Consider the following 17389-nt stretch of genomic DNA (forward strand, 5'->3'; position numbering starts at 1 on the left):
TCAGGGTCCAAAACGGTCTTGACAGGTGTCAACATGGGGTTAAAACTAATATGATGCAATTTAAAAGGCTAAAATACAAAGTTTGACATTTGGATTTAAAAAAAAACCTCAACTTCATAAGCACAAGAGGGGTGAAGCCATGGTTAGACTGCAGCACCTGAAAAACAGGATCTTGAGCAAGGCAAATGCTTCAGGTCTCTGGAACCTTCTGATTTTGTGAAATGAGGTCATGGATAGCAGGGAGGATAAATGTGGCTGGCAAGGAGGTTGAGTATGTCCTGTAAGACTGAGGGAGAAGAGAGGGGAAGCCCAAGTGATGTCCTAGTGCCTTCAAAGATGCCTCACAAGAAGATCCTAGACTGTTGGGTGGCTCATCAATGAAAATTTATGGAATTATGGACAGGAATCACACAGGATGGGAAGGCCCAGAGAAGCTGTGATCTGCACCTATGGGAAGATTTACTGGGAGAATGGATCAGGTCTGTCTGAGCACTGGGGAGAGATGGGAATGACTACCCAGGGGCTCATCTGCTTTCTTTGCATATGTATTACAAGACACCTTAAAAATTGTTTCTCTGCAGTTCTAGCCTGCAAAAAATTTAGATATCAAGCCATTCTGACTGAATCCATGCTGAGACACCAGACTATTCACATCCCTTAGGAAAAGGTTATTTATTCAATATGCCTCTTAAAGCTACCCCTCCTTCCTCATTCTCTCCTCCTCTAATAAATTCTCTAAGCTGAATGGTTCCAACAGAGACAATGGTCCCTATTCTTCTAACACCTTCATGGGGCCATGTGCCCTGACATTTCTTGCCTGAAGAAAAATGTCAACACTTTCCTTTGTGTGCATTTAATAAAAACAAGTGGTCTTGGGAGAAATTTACTTCGTCAAAATCAAGCAGCTTGCTCAGCTGAAAAAAACCCCACAAGCAAATACAGAAGATTAGGGTCTTTCTATATGTATTAGCTAATTGTATAGTGATTTAAACTTTAAAGTTTTTATAACATGCTGTCCTCATGTTCAGCCCATGAGGTGGGTAGTAGAAGTATTGTTATAACAATTTGACATATAAAGAAACTGAGGCTCAGGGAGGTTTTAATGTGTCACACAGATAAATGGTACCAGAAACGGGATTTGAACTTAAGCCTCTTGCTTCCAAGCTCAGAGGTCTTTTTTGCTGTTCAATCATTTCAGTCATGTCCAACATTTTGTGATCCCATTTGGGATTTTCTTGGCAAAGATACTGGGGTGGTTTGCCGCTTCCTTTTCCAGTTCATTTTATATATGAGGAAACTGAGATAAACAAGGTTAAGTGACTTGCCCAGGGTTACACAGCTACTAACTGTCTGAGACTGGATTTGAACGTGAAAAGAGGAGTCTTCCTGACTCTAGACTCAGCACTGTATTCACCAAACCACCTAGCTGCCCATCAGAGCTCTTGCAATACTAATAATATAACAGTTAAATTTTCTACAAATTGCCTTCCATATGTTATCTCAATTGATTGTAAAAACAGTCCTGTAAAATGCCATTACTATTCCCTTGTAGAGATGAAGAAATTGAGGTTGAAAGAAAGGTTAAATGTTTGTCTAGGGTTGTATAGTTAGTGTCTGAGTTTAGGATTTGAGTTATGGCCTTCCTGATTCCAGATCTATTCCTCTGTCCTCTTAGACACTTAGCTACATTTTGTTTTTATGATGTTTTGTGTAGAAGCCTCAGATCAAGTGCTGGTCAGCCACCCTAGGACCGCTGGTCTGTGTGAAATTTGGCAGGGGGACTGTGGTTTACTCAGTGTCCAAGGCTGACTTTATTTGCAGGCTACCTAGCCTCACCCACCCACACAATGATGTGCCTCACAAAACCTGGGAGAGCTCCGTAACTCTTTCCCTAAACCTCAAACCTCAGGCTCTGCTTTCTGGAGGTGGCAATGGGAAGTAAAGAGTTAAGCATAGACATGAATACACAGATATATCTACTTAATCTTTTCTCTTCTAATTCTACTTCTGCCTTGAGGCAAATGATATAAAACCGTGCTAATGAAAACATGGTTAATAAAATGTGAAGTAGAAGCAGTTCCTCTAAATGTGGAGTCAGAAGATCTGGGCTAGAATCCCAGCCCTGCTCCATATTTCCTCCCTGTGGAGCTTAGAATGAGTCATCTCAACTAAGGAAAATGGGGGTATTTGGACTATAAGATTGTTAAGGTCTCTTCTAGTTCCTCCATTCTCTGGTCCTACTTCTCCCTACTTTCCCAAGGAACATGTGACTCCAGAAGGCTGCGGAGAAGTGGCTATAATAGCAATCATTTCAGAAATGGTAGGAAGATAATTTTAGCCAAAGGTATTAAAACAAAACAAAACAATGAAGTAGGAGTTGAGAGACTTGGATTATTATATTCCCAGTTCTGACTACCCATTGAATTTGGGCAAGCCATTTCCCTCCTCTGGACCTCAGTTTCCTTTCTTGTAAGTTAAGAACTTTGTTCTAAATGATCTCCAAAGTCTTTTGTAACTCTAATATTCTGGTTATCATCTCCACTCACACAGCCACCATCCACATAGAAGCCTTTATTGCATTTCACCCAAACTATTGCAATTGCCTTCTTTTTTTTTGTTTTTTAGATGTACATTATCTCTCTTCCCCTCCCTGCCAACTTCATTCTACGCTAAGAAAGCAAGAAAAACAAAACCCCTCTTACAAACGTGTAGTTAAGCAAAACAAATTTCCTCATTGGCCATGTCCAAAAAAATATGTCTTGATCTATACTCTGAATCCATCACCTCTCTCAGGAGGTGCATATCAGGTTTCATTATGAATCCTCTGGCATTGTGTTTGGTCATTGTGTTGATAAGAGTTCTTAAGTTTAAAGTTGTTTGTGTTTACAATATTTTTGTCACTGTATGAATTGTTCTCCTGGTTCTGCTTATTTTTGTCTGCATCAGTTAATACAGGTTTTTCCAGGTGTCTCTGAAACTATCCCCTTTATTATTTCTTATGGTCTAACAGTGAATACAAATGTACACACACAAGTATATGCACATAAATATGTGTATGTATTTATTATCATAACTTGTTCAGACATTCCCCATTTGACGGGCATCACCCTGCCCCCAGTTTCCAGTTCTTTGTCACTGCGAAAATGGCCGCTATAGGTATTTTTTGTATAGATGGTTCTTTTCCTCCTTCTTTAATGCCTTTGGGGTACATATCTAGTAACAGCATTGCTGGCTCAAAGGGCATAAATGGTTTAGTAACTTTCCTGTCACAGTTCCAAACTGCTTCCCAGACAAGTTCATAGCTCCACCAAGAACCATTAAAGATGCCTGTTTTCCCACAACCCTTCTAACATTTATCTTTTTCCTTTTTTTGTTAATTTTGCCAATCTGATAAGTGTGAGGTAGAACCTCAGAGCTATTTTAATTTGTGTTTTTCTCATTATTAATGATTTAGAAGATTTTTTTCATGTTCTTGATAGTTTGGATTTTTTCTTCTGAAGACTAGCTAGTCATAATCTTTAACTGTTAATAGAAGACTGTTGTTTTAAACAAATAGCTTTCTATTTCTCTTGCATCATCTACTTGTAGACCCTGGCCAGATGAGGTTTTTGTTGTTCCTGTTGTTTTAATAGACATGCTTACAAGATGCTGAAAAATTCATTGATTATTGAGGTCAATCTTCTTTGGCTTCTGAGACAGCCAAATGCACCAAGTCAAACCTGGCCACTTTCTAGTTTAGGCAAGCTCAGTTCTCATTTTGTCATTGTACACTTGCTGTCAAAGAACTCATTCATTTCCAAGACTTCAATTATTACCTTCAGGTAGTCATTTTTCAATCATGTCAGACTCTTACCACATTTGGAGTTTTCTTCTCAGATACTGAACTGGGTTGCCATTTTCTTCTCCAACTCATTTGCAGATGAAGAAACTGAGGCAAACAAGGTGAAGTGATTTGCCCAGGGTCACAGAGCTATTAAGTGTCTGAGGCCAGATTTGAGATCAGATCTTCCTGAATGGGCTTGGTGCTTTATCCACTGAGCCATCTAACTTCTCCTTCAGGCAAGTGCCTCCCAAATCTCCATCTTCATTCCTTTGTCAATGGACCTGGGGTCAGGAAGACAAGTTCACATCTCACTTCAGACACTTAGTAGCTGTGTAACCCAGGCAAGTCACTTAACCTCCACTGACCTCAGTTTCCTCCTCCTTAAAGTGAGAATAACCATAGTGCCTACCTCTCAGGACTATTGTGAGGATCAAAGCACTTTGCAACTCTTAAATGTGAATAGTTATTTTTATCTATACTTTTTACTGGACATTTCCATCATTTCCTGCCAAGTATCTCAACATCTTTATTTCCAAAATACTGTTTCTTATATTCATACTAAAATTGGATTTAAAGGATTTAGAATAAATGAATCAGTTCTAGTGAGATAGAATTTTAAGGGGATAAATGTAAAGTTCTGCATTTTGGTTCAAAAACTCATGTGATAAGGAGATATGACTAGCAAACCATTCTTTTAAAATAACCGGATATGGTAGGGATAAAAGTTATCATGATATAGGGTTAAATTAAAAGAGACAATGTCCAGAACAATGAAGGTGATATTTCTGCTGAATTTTGACCTAGCCAGAGCATAGTTGTTCTAGGTGCTGCCTTTTAGAATGACATCAAAGGAATATAATGTATTCAATGGAAGGCTATCTATGATAATGAAGGGACTGAAAATTATGCCATGGGAAGACTGGTTAAAGAAACTGAAGATATTTAATTTAGAGGAGAGAAACCTTGGGTGGGAGTTGGGGAGTTGTGGAAACACACACAGCTACTACTATGCCCAAATAGTTCAAGGGTTTCTGTTTAGAAATACTGCATCAGGTCAAAGTTGCAAGGAGGAGCATTTTGGTTGAATATAAATTCAATTCAATAAATACTTATTAAGCACCTACTGTATGGTAGACACTGTGCTAAATAAGGGGGATACAAAGATAGCCTCTGCCTTCAAGGAATTTACAATGTAACAGGGGAAGATGATATGCCAAAAAGAAGTTGGTAAGGAGTGGGGTTGGAGCAGCTACCAGGGCTACCTGACATCTGTGGAATGGAAACAAAATAAGAGATGTTGATGGAAAATGGAGGGTTACTTGAAAAGGTCTGATTCCTCTATAAAGGAAGGTTTTAGGGGGAGTTTATTATTCTACCCTCTAGCCCTCCAATCAGAATGGAGGGGCCATTGAGGGAACTGAGAAGGTATTAAATATCAAAAACTAAGTCAATCTGAGTGGTTGTGAGATCTCAGGTAATCAGTTCAACTGATAAAAGCTTTCTAAGACTCAGTAATCACAAAGTAGAAAGCAATGTCTTTGAAGATCGTTGATTTCTCCCTACTAGACATCTTCAAGGAGAAGCTGAATGATCACTAATAAGGGATACTGTAGAAGGGATTTCTTCTAAGGTAAGAGAAGATGGCCTCTAATGTCCCATCTATAGGAATCTGTGACTCCTACAAAACTGGGATTATAATTACACATCAGCAGGAATCAACAGAGAGCTGAGAATTGGATTGTCATGCTGTATCAGTCTACCATATTGGTTCTCAACCTGTTTTTGGGGTCATGGATCCCATTGGTAGTCTGATAAAACCTATGGACCTCTCCTTAAAATAATGGCTTGTTGTCTATACTCATAATGTAAGGAAATGCTCAATTTCAGTCAGAAGTTAGTAAGCATATAATATCTTTGAAGTCCTAAGAGGATTGTTGACCCCAACTCAAAAATCCCTGGCCTACAAGAACCTGGTTGACATGATGATACAGTTTACACTGGTCCACATCCCTTTATATAGTATATAAGAATATGGAAAAATCAAAGGTGCCAGAGTCAGAAGATATGGGTTCAAATCCTGACTTTTGTTACTTGTGTGATCATTGGAAAGTCATCTTCTCTGGTCCTCAGTTCTTCATTTGTGAAATAAAGAGGTTGAACCTCTGAATCTATAAAAATTATATAGAACCAGAAAATCAGGGAATAGAAAGGGCCTGCTTTTAAGTAACTGAATGCCTGATCGAGACAGATGTCATCCTGCTACTACTTGAAGACCTCCAAAGCAGGGAACTAAGCAATTTCTCTTCCCCTCTGAGTTAGCTTATTAAATGCTTTCCAGGCCTATTGTAATGTTGATGTATTTAAGCGATGAGAGGCACTGATGACATATGGTCATAAAAGAATATTGCACCAGGTAAGACAAACCCTCCTTTCACCAAAACTATCACTTCCCTTTCTTGGGGTATTTTCCCTTACCCTTTGCTAAGTCTGGCTTTGGACCAAACTGCAAACTTCTTTTCTTGTCTTTAAACTAGTGCTTTGGATCAGATTATTTTATTCATTCTAACCTAACTTGACCTGACTTTCTGTTTGTTATCTTACATCATAACTCTGGATTCTAGCCATATTTCCAAGGAAAATTTCTTTCCTTGGGCTCAGTTAATTATCTCTAATTATTAGTGCATGGATTTGATAGTCAATTTTTAATTTTCCTAGAGTATTTGAAATATTTTATTCAGCAAAAGGAAATCAGCTATTCAAAATAAATAAGTTTGTGTATATTCTTGAGATGACCTTGAAGTTTTTACTGAAAAATATATTTTTCTCTCCTGAATTCAGTAAATGGATTTAACTTACCTGATTTCAGCAAATTTCTAGGCAGATGCCAGCAGTGATCCTATCCAAAAAAAAAATAACAATTAATAGGTTATACCGTTTTCTATCTATGGGAGGAATTAATTTTGTTTTCTATTCCAGTTACATATATATATTGTGAAAATGTCTCTGTGTGTGTATATATACACATATATGTATATATGTACATAATATGTATATGTATACTATACATTTCTATGTAGATGCATAGCACATACACTTAAATATATAATTCTCTTTGATTTTATGTTTGTATAAATTTGTTCCTAGAAGCATTCCTTCCTACAAATTACAATTTCAATGCATTGTTAGACTTAGAAAATCTTAGAAAATTGAATTTTTCTCTCTATTCTCTCCCCCTTTCTCCCTACCTCCCTTACTCTCCTTTTTTACTCCCTCCCTTCTTTTCTTCTTCCTCTCCTCTCTGCCCATCCATATGTGTATATGTAACACATACCTATTGAGGTCAGGGAACCATAATGTTGAGTTTGGCAGTGCTTGGGACCCCAAAATGCTGACACCCTAGGTCCTGCCCAAATAAATTAGACTCAGGTCTTATTTTAGCCAAATAAGTTTTAGTATAATAAGTTTTATATAATAAGTTTTAGTTTGTTTTAGTAAAAACAAAGTTTATTAAAAATTCTCTATATTGGGTAGACTTTTAAGGAGCCTAAGTATTTGTAATGCTTGTATTAACAAGTGGGCCAGATAGAATCTGAGCTCCTTCATGGAGGCAAGATGGAGCTCATATACAGAAAGATTGTGGGAGGGATCTGGGGGGTGGTCTAATAGTCTGAGTGATGGGAGGAGGGGTTTAGGGAGAGTCTTGAGAAGGAATCTAAGGAGGACCTTGATGGGACTAGGGTGACTAGAGATCAGAACCAAGAGAGTGGGATTTTGATGTGATCAAGGCTAGAAAATAGCCAGAGGAAATTGGACAAAGTGATAATGACAGACTCATGGCCTCAGGCAAATACCAGATCAAGTGAGAAGATTCAGTTCAAAGGGGTCTTGTACCCCATCACACAGGGTATAGGGTGTGTTCAGGGAGGACCAATACTTTTAGTGTGATGGCTGCCAAGCCCTTTTTGGGACTCTTTCCACCTTTGGGGTTCACATGTTCCACCCAATTCTCACCTGTGACTCCAACAAGCTGTAGCATGGGCACCAGGTAAACCATTTTGGCAGATGGGCCAAGCCAGGTTGAGGGTAAGCAAGGGTTCTCAAACCTATTGGTGAGTTAGTGGAGTGCCTATCCCAAGCATGTGAAGACTTCCTCTGGTGGAATGGGTAGATGAGAACAATTTATTCCAATGGCCATGAAGGCAGATGAAGCAGGTGATGTGGAGTGCTTAGAGTTTGGTTAGACAGTGAAGATGCCAGAGTCATCCACTGCTTCCTGAGCCATCGCCAGCCATCTTGACTCTTTCCTGTCACTGGACTATGATGACTCTGGAAGAGAGATTGAGACTGATGACCATGCAACTCTGCCTCACTTAAATCAAGGATGCCTCCATGGACCATCTCTATAAAGATAAAGGGAATGGATTATCCAGCAACAATCACAGAGGGGTCTCTCTCTTAGTCAGTACTGGCAAAATTCTTGCTAGAGTCCTCCTTAATAGGCTGATCCTTCACCTGAGAAATGTTCATATACCTGAGAGCCAGTGTGACTTCAGAAATGATCGAGGAACAGTCGATATGGTGTTTGCTGCCCGACAACTCCAGGAGAAATGCCAGGAGCAGAACAGAGGTCTGTACACAACATTTGTATATCTGACCAAGGCCTTTGACACTGTTAGTCATGAGGGCTTATGAAAAATTATGTCAAAATATGGTTGCCTGGAGAAGTTCATCAATACTGTACGTCAATTTCATGATGGCATATTTGCCTAGGTACTGGATAGTGGACAATGCTCTCATGCCTCCCCAGTCATGAATGGAGTGAAATAGGACCGTGTGCTTGCTCTCATGCTTTTTAGCATGATGTTTTCAGCCATGCTGACAAATGCTTTCAATGAGGATGAACATGGCATCAAGGTCAACTACCATACTGATAGTAAGTTCTTCAGTTTGAAAAGTCTACAAGCCAAAACAAAAGTGGAGGGAGTGTTGATGCATGATTTTCTGTTTGCAGATGATTGTACTCAATTCAGCCTCTGAAGTTGAGATGCAACAAAGTAGGGATCAATTCTCTGCTGCCTGTGCTAATTTTGGCTGAATAATCAACACCAACAAAACACAGGTGCTCCATCAGCCACCACCACATCATCCATACATGGAACCATCAGTTACAATAAATGGAGAAGTTTTGAATGCTGTGGATAAGTTCACTTACCTTGGGAGTGTACTTTTCAGGGATATACACATTGACAATGAGGTTGATGCACACATACATAGCCAGAGCTAGCTCTGTGTTTGGGAGGCTCTGAAGAAAAGTTTGGTAGAGAAGAATTAGACTGACTACCAAACTGAAGGTCTGCAGAGTTGTTGTGCTGACCTCGTGGTATGCCTGTGAAACATGGACAGTCTACCAGCACCATGTCAGGAAACTGAATTGCTTTCATTTGAAGTGTTTTCAGAAGATTCTGAGGATCATCTGGCAGAATAAGGTACCAGACACTGAAGTCCTTGCTTGAGCTGAACTCCCAAGCATTCAAACTGTGCTTCAGAGAGTGCAACACCAATGGGCTGGCCATGTTGATTGAATACAAAATGTACGCTTGCCAAAAAGACTATTTTATGGAGAACTCACATGGGGTAGGCAATCATGTGGTGGTCAGAAGAAGCGACACAAGGATACTCTCAAGGTCTCTCTGAAGAACTTTGAATTTGACTGTGCAACGTTAGAGACACTGGCACAGGACCACTCAGTATGACGTGCCCACATCAGAAAGGGTGCTGTGCTCTATGAGCAAAGCAGAATTGAGACAGCACAAAGTAAATGTAGGATGTGCAAATTTGGAATATCCACCCCAAATATTCATATGGACTATCTGTGCCCAACCTGTGGTAGAGCATTCCAGACTCATATTGGTCTGATCAGCCACAGTTGGACACACTGAAATTTCACTTTATCATGGTGATGTCATTTTGGTCCTCTTTAAGAATGGAAGACAGCAACCAACCAACCAACCCCATCACACCCATGTATTCCTTATCAACTTCCAAGTATAGATGTATGTGTGTATATATAAATATATATATACATATATAATATGTGTGCATATCTATCATATATATGTGTGCATCTCAAACACACAAGTGTCCACTACTGACATAGTACTCTAAGGTGACCCAGGTACCTGAAGGTTATACCATCACAGTGTTGAAAGGAAGATTCTTCATTTAGGCTTTCACCCTGATTTGCGAGGCAAAACTCAAGACAAAAAGAATTAAAATTAAATATCCAAAATTATTACAAGTAGATCAAGGTAGCAACAGTTGACAGGCTGATCACTGAAGATCAGCAGTGGCTTCAAGGTGGAGACAGCTTTTCTAAGTAACTTTAAGACAAAGCAGATAGGTCCCCCTCCTCAGAACAGATTGAGCTCTTGTATCTCAGTTCCTTCCCAAGGGAGCAAGAACATGACAATTTGTGGATAGGGGAAAAAAGCAGATAATGAAAAATGCTACAGATCTGGTGTCTCCTTCCCCACCAAAGCCTCCCCCAATACTGATTGATAAGGGATATTGAGTCAGCATAATTGTCCACAATAGTATAATTATGTCAGGTCTTACCAAGCTGGATGAACAGGTTCTCTGTCACTAGTTTTTTGTATGACACACAAAGTTAAGAGACACTTCTCATCAAAGGCTTAAAATCTATTTCCACTTGGTCACAGTAACTCCTAAGGATCTGTGAAGGCTTTTAAAGTATATGGGTAGGGCTATTACCTGCATTCTCAGGGACTGAGGAATGCCCACAATGATAAAATCACAGGTGCTGAAAAAATGGTTATATATGCATCTAAGAGAGATGGCCTCATATTCCTTTGGGTAGATGTTTTAGACATTAGGCTTTGTGACCTTTGAGAAGTTCCTTTTCCTATCTGGGCCTCAGTTGTTTTGTTTTGTTTTTTCCTTAGGACCTGAACAACGATTTCACTGGGAACTGCAGGTAAGGAAACTCCTTCAATGAAAGCAGGTCAGCATCTGCTCAGTAATTTAAAATTGTAGGGAGTTGCCTGGGGCACTGAGAGATTGTAGACCTTCCCCTGGGGATGTGTCAGAGGAGATTTCAAACCGGATCTTCCTACCCCACAAGTGAACTCTCAGGCTTTTTAGGGCTCTCTGCTATTTCAGCTTATCCATCTATAAAACAGGGGGTTGGACTAGACCATTTCTGAGGCCTGTTCCTAGACTAATATTTGATGTTTTATAAAGTCTAAGGCTCCTTCTGCCTGCAATGACCTCGGATCCCAAGGAGTGTCTCTGCATTCTGCTCTAATATAATTCAGTTCACTAGAGAAAATGTGCTGATCTTGAGGGAAACCAAAGGGGGTGGGGGAGGAGAGGAATTCAGCCTTTCTTTATTAAGTATTTCCCTAAAATGGAAAACCCTCTCCAAGGCAAAGGCAAACAAATGCCATGAATAATTCATTCTGCCTAATTTCACACTATTTCAGCTGCCTTTACTAGCTTCTAATTAGCTTGTGCAAGTTATTTAAGGAACAGAAAATTGCTGCTTAAACTAAGGTAAAGGGAAACTGCCTCACTTTAAAACTAAAAATAATAATAATTAATAATAATAATAATTTTTAAAAGCCTTTGTAGGCACCAGCTGTGCCTGATAGGTGTCCCAGGGCTGCTGATTAAATGACAGAGGAAAAGCTTTTAGGGTGAGAAATAGAATTTCAGGCTATCAGAGTGACCATTCTCCATGGGCTACAATACCTAAGCTTCTGTGAAAATCTGGCTGGAGGAGGAGGTGAAGTCAATACTGAATTCCATCAGCTGAAAAGGGGAAAGACAGAAATTCTAGGCATAGGGAACATCATAACTGAAAGGGATTTAATTTTAAGCTTCTACAGGGTTGAGGCAATGCCTTCAAAAATCACCAGTGGAGAAGCAATCTCATATTATTTCATCTAATCCATACCTCAGAAGGAAACTAAAATAGGAAAGGAAATTCTCTCTTCTCCAGAGCTCTTAGCTAGCTCTTTTCCTTCACCATGAAGGCAGAATTGAATAATATTCCTTTAGATCAATGGGGAGAGTCTTATGCAAATGACCCAGGTTTAAACCCCAGTTTCATAAAGTTTTTTTGCTTCATTTTGGTTTGGTTTTTTGGTGGGGGAAGAGATGTGGGTTCAACTAGATGGCTGCTAAAGTTCTCTTCAACTTTAAAATTCTGAAGTTCTGAGATTTCAGGAATATTATTTGAAGCTTACATGTATACACAGACTGTAACTAGATAGTTAACAGAAATGATATTTTTTTTAATCCCCAAAGAAAAAGAAACCAGAAGGTGTCATAGAAATAAACAGCACTTTAAAAAATCTTATTAAAATTAATGTGAACTTTTAAAGAGGAAACTGGAAACTAGTTTTATACGTAATTATCTTAAAATTTATTTGAATATTTAGCTTTGTTGATGGTCACTAAATTTTGATAAGAAGAGGTGTTGTTATTTTTTTTTAATAGCAGTATCAGGTATGTGACTCATCTACTAGAAATAAATCCCAGAATAGCTAGGTTGTGATTAATGCAATTTTGTATAATGTGAAATTCCATTTGATGCAAATTGCAAAATGATGCCATCTCATTTAATGCAATCCAAAATTCAATTAATGTGATGCATGTAAGCTAATTGAGGTTTGTAATATGCCACTATTGTGAATGTGATATGCTGCTGTGTCCCATTATAAAGCTGTGTTAAGCCTTTTTTTTTAAGAGTCCTTAACAAAATAGGAAAAAGGAAGAATACTTCAGGTGGTAACACTGACGGTACACACACACGCACACACGCGCACACACACACGCACACACGCGCACACACACCCACACAAAAGAGGAATCTCATGACATTAGCAAGGACTGTGTTTTGGTCTCTTTGTATCCTTAAGGCTTAGTACAGTGCCTAGCTCATAATAGGCACTTAATAAATGTTGATTCCACTAGAACAAAAATTTTATGTAATTCAATAGAATTAATATGGTCATAGCAACTCTAAAATTGGGCAAAATATCAGAATGCCTAAATCTATATAGTATAGATTACTTCATAGGTCAAATAGCAAACAATTATAAGGAATAGAATTGTTATAATTATAAAAATGGAGGGTCTTTCAGATATTTGGATTGAAGATTGTAAGAAAAAATTGCATTGGTATTAGCAGAGTAGCCATTTTTAAGTTTATTTAAGGTAATGAAAGAAAATGGGAATAAAGGGGATACTGAAGCAATTATTACAAGTGCTGGTTGGTTAAATCACTAAAAATCAACTTCGGTTACATGGTATTACAATTACTGGAAAGGCAGCCAGAGCAAATAAGGAAATGATATCCTGATGTTTTGAAGAAAATACAGGAAAAAGGTGAATAACTAATCAAATTTTTAATGTGTATGAGACAAGCTTATTCTATGAAAAGATGTCTTCTAGAACTTATATTTCTAAAAAACAAAAGAGAGGTAACTAGGTGGTACAGTGGATAGAGTGCTGGGCCTGGAGTCAGGAGGACCTGAGTTCAAATCCAGCCTCAGACACTTACTAGCTGTGACTCTAAGCAAGTCACTTATCCTTGTTTGCCTCAGTTTCCTCATTTGGAAAAAAGCCTAGAGAAGAAAATGATAATAGTCAATATCTTTGCCAAGAAAACCCCAAATGGGATCATGAAGAGTCAGAGGTGATTGAGCAATAACAAAAGAAAGAAAAAAATTCAACCTGTGTCTAAAGTTCACTTAACACTTTTATTGGGAGGTATTAAAGAAGGAGACTTTAAATTAAAACCGATACTTTAACAGTCTTGAAATCCTACTCTGCCAGGCCTAGAGGCCTGTGGGCTACCCGAGTCTTCTTACCTCTATCCCGAGGTCTTCGGTTGGCCAAACCGGATGCTCGTATGAGAGAAAGGACGTTCCAGAGTCGAACAAGGGTTGAGCTTTATTTCAGGGTCTAGTTACAAGTGCAGGGGAATTCTTCCTTAGGAGGGAAAGAGAATCTCCCAAGGAGGCAAAGATCTTACAATAAGAGATTGGAAGTAGAAGTATAAGCGGGGAGAGAGGGGGAGGGGAGAGAGGAGAGAGGAAAAGGGGAGCCTTGTTGTCCTGTCTGCTCCGCACCCCTCTGCCCAAGAGAGCTTTCAGGCTTTCCTGATCCTACTTAAGCTCTGCAGCGGCATAGTTTGCATCTGAATACCGTGTCTGTTAGGTAACTAGGTGTGCTCCAATCCGGGACAATCTCGAGGGCGGGGAGAGCTCTCTCCCATCACGTTTCTCACGGGAAGAGGTGGAAATACACGAGATAGCTCAGTTCACCTCGATTCCCAGCCGTTTCCTGGGGGGTCTCATGAGAACTCTAAGATTTAGAAGTTCCCACCTTTACCCGCCCGAGACTGTCCACATGGAATTGAGCTTCCAACCCTAGCACTACTCTAAGAGCCTATACTCATCAATTGCCTCCAGTTCTTGGGAAGTCACATAAGAAAGCATGGGGTAATGAAAACTATTTTCAAAAACTGGTCTTGAAGTTAACTTTAACCCAGTTGTTGAACGATATTACAAAGATAACAATGTCATATTTAAAGCATTATTGACTTTCAATAATGTACCAGGACATGCAACCACATTTGGTTTATTGTTTGAGAATGTGAACAGACAAATTCATTGAAATATAGGTAAAAGTATCTACACTATCCTGCTAAAATGTTTTAAAAGCAAAAACATTTTAATCACATTATCAGGGTAGGATCATCATTAGATAAAATATGCAATGATTTTTTTCATTTTCAAAATTTTACTTTCTATAACTACTTTGTAACAAGCTTAAAATACATTTTCTCACCCTTTGCTGTTATATTATGTTAATAAACAGATAAAATATTTTAAAATGTTATTGTATGTTTCCATGGGGCTGGAACAAGTTAACATATTTCTCATATAATTAATTTCTAAATAGTGAAAATTCAAATAATGTGACCACTTTGGGAAATTCATTATTCATTCACATTAATCTGGATGTTAGTATGTTGACGGCAGGAAATATATTCAAGACAGTTTCTCTCCTTTTGGATGACTTTGCATGAAGGTCCAGGGATACTGAGAAGATGAACAAAAAACCTAGCACTAGTCAGCTCTGCCCCTATTGGAGTTTGGGCAACTAGGACTGGACAGGTAAAGAGAAGTAGATTCCCACCCCCATCTCCTGAAATTTTCCCAGCAAATGTTGGTTTGGCAGGTAGCCTGATAAGATTCAAAATCAACCCAAATTTAATTGAGAAGTTAATTGTTCCTCAAATTCATCTCATAATTAAAAAGACATGATAAATTACCCAAATCCTTTATTCAAATAATCTTCTACCTGGGGACCCACACATGATTGCTGCTGAAGGAGTATTTGTTTATCAGATTAAAAGTGAATGCACTTTGGGGCTGATGAATTAAAAGTGGAAAAAGAGAGCTATTTATGTGAAACAATCCTCTCATTCCTGTGCCCTTAACAACAAAGAAGATACTGAAAGCCTCATTATCCTTTTTCTGTAAAGGAAGAAGCATTTAAAAACTACTCATTATAAGTAAGAAATTTCTGACCCCCTAAAAGGTCATCAGTATTGTTTCCATGATTATTATCTCAGCTCTGTCTCAGAGGATCCCTGATCCTTAGCAAAAAACACTTCAGGAAATCAAGAGATTATCTGAACTGAACCTACCTGTGGTGACCTCAATGTAGCTACTTACTGGGCTAAAAAACTCTCAGATCTGATTCCTGGACTTTCAGTTTTTTACAAGTTTATTATATAGCCTTTAGCTTAACTGATCTTACCACAAGCGAGCCCTAGTTCAGGGCAGTAGGTAGCACCATGGATAGAGCACAGCATGTAGTATCAGGGAGACATCCTTAGGAATTCAAACAAGGCTTTAGATATTTACTGGCTACAAGGCTCTGGGAGGTAGAGTCTATTATCTTTATTTTGCAGATGAATCAGAGGTCAAGTGACTTGCCTAAGGTAACAATTAGTAAGTGTCTAAGGTGGGATTTAAAACTCAGGTCTTCCTTATTCTAAGCCCAACACTCTATTTTCTACATCACTTAGCTGCCTCCCTAGTAACACAGTGCTTTCCTATAATTGCAGAATCATTAAGTCACAAAATGTGATTTGGAAGAAACCTCAATGGGAAATGAATATGCCTGAACATGAATCCTCTCAACAGCATCACCATCAAGTGATCATTCAGTCATTGCTTGAAGATGGGCAGTGATGGGCAGCCCATTCATCTCTTGAAATAATCCTTTCCACTCTGGGGCAGCAATTAGCCTAGTGCCTGGCACATAGTGTTTACTAAATTATGCTTATTGATACAATGAATAATAATGAATTTCCTTTTATAGTGTTTATTGAATCACTGAGTAGGAAGTTTTGTTTCATAGCAAACTGAAATCTGTCTCTGGACCTTCTACTCACTGCTTCTTGTCCTTCCTCTAGGGTTATAAAGAAGAAGTTTGATTATACTTCAACTTGACAGCCTTTCAAAAATTTAATTTTTCCATTAAGTCTTCTCTTTTCTAGATTAAAGATCCGTGTTTCCTTCAACTTTACTTCATATACCAATCATAGGGATCCTAGATATCATCTATCTAGTTTACCCTCATTTGACAGATAAGGAAACTGAGGTCAGGTCATTTGCATAAGATTGCATTGCAAGAGGCAGACCAAAGATTTGAACTTAGGACCTCTGGTTGAAAACCCAGTGCTCTTTCTACTTCATCATAATATTCCTTTGCAGTCATCTCATCATCCTTATTCTCCCTCTTGATATGCTGTAGTGTTCTGTCACATAAGTACTCAAACTGTAATGCAGTACTCAGTTGTAGTATAAGCAACTCAGCATATTCCATCAGTTAGCCTAGTGGAACCCCATCATTTGGCCCAAATTTGAATGAGCTTTTTTGGTTGCCTTCTCACATTGTTGACTCAACACTTTTCACGAACTATACATATCTTTCACATACTTTGTTTTCCAATAGATTTTTTTAAACTATGTGTAGAACAATATGCTTATCTCTATTAAATACAATCTTGAATAGATTCAGTTGATTATTTTAACCTGCTAAGACTTTTTGAAAGCCTAAGTTCTATCCAGAATGTTAATGTTCAACAAAGCCAAATTAGCACGGTGCGTCATCTTCAGATCTGTACCATCTGTCATCAGCTTTGTGTCAACGATGAATGTGATTAGCCTGCCATCTTTGCCCTCAGCCAAGTCACTTAGAAAAATGTGGAGCAATGTAGGGTCAAGAATATAGATTTCCTTCCTCATTTACATTGATCCATTAAAGAATACCCTTTGGATCTGGTCAGTCATTCAATATGACACTGTTATTTACCCAATTTTACTCTCATTTAATCCTTTTCTCTCCATTTTGTCCTACAAAAATAGTACAAGAGGTTATGTCAAATGACTTTGTTGAAATTTTGGTAAACTGTCTACAGTTTTCTCCTGATCTACCAGTCTGGTCACTACCAGAAAAAAA

At 38.6% G+C, this 17389-nt stretch overlaps 1 long non-coding RNA gene across 1 annotated transcript; it reads left to right on the plus strand.

Moving 5' to 3' along the window:
• The first annotated feature begins 209 nt into the window (after positions 1–209).
• Positions 210–16961, plus strand: LOC140526220 (uncharacterized). The gene is made up of 3 exons (XR_011974285.1): positions 210–479; positions 10786–10817; positions 15990–16961. It is a non-coding gene; the product is annotated as an uncharacterized lncRNA (long non-coding RNA).
• Positions 16962–17389: the final 428 nt, after the last annotated feature.

Source organism: Notamacropus eugenii, chromosome 1, assembly GCF_028372415.1.
Source record: "Notamacropus eugenii isolate mMacEug1 chromosome 1, mMacEug1.pri_v2, whole genome shotgun sequence".
Taxonomy (NCBI): domain Eukaryota; kingdom Metazoa; phylum Chordata; class Mammalia; order Diprotodontia; family Macropodidae; genus Notamacropus; species Notamacropus eugenii.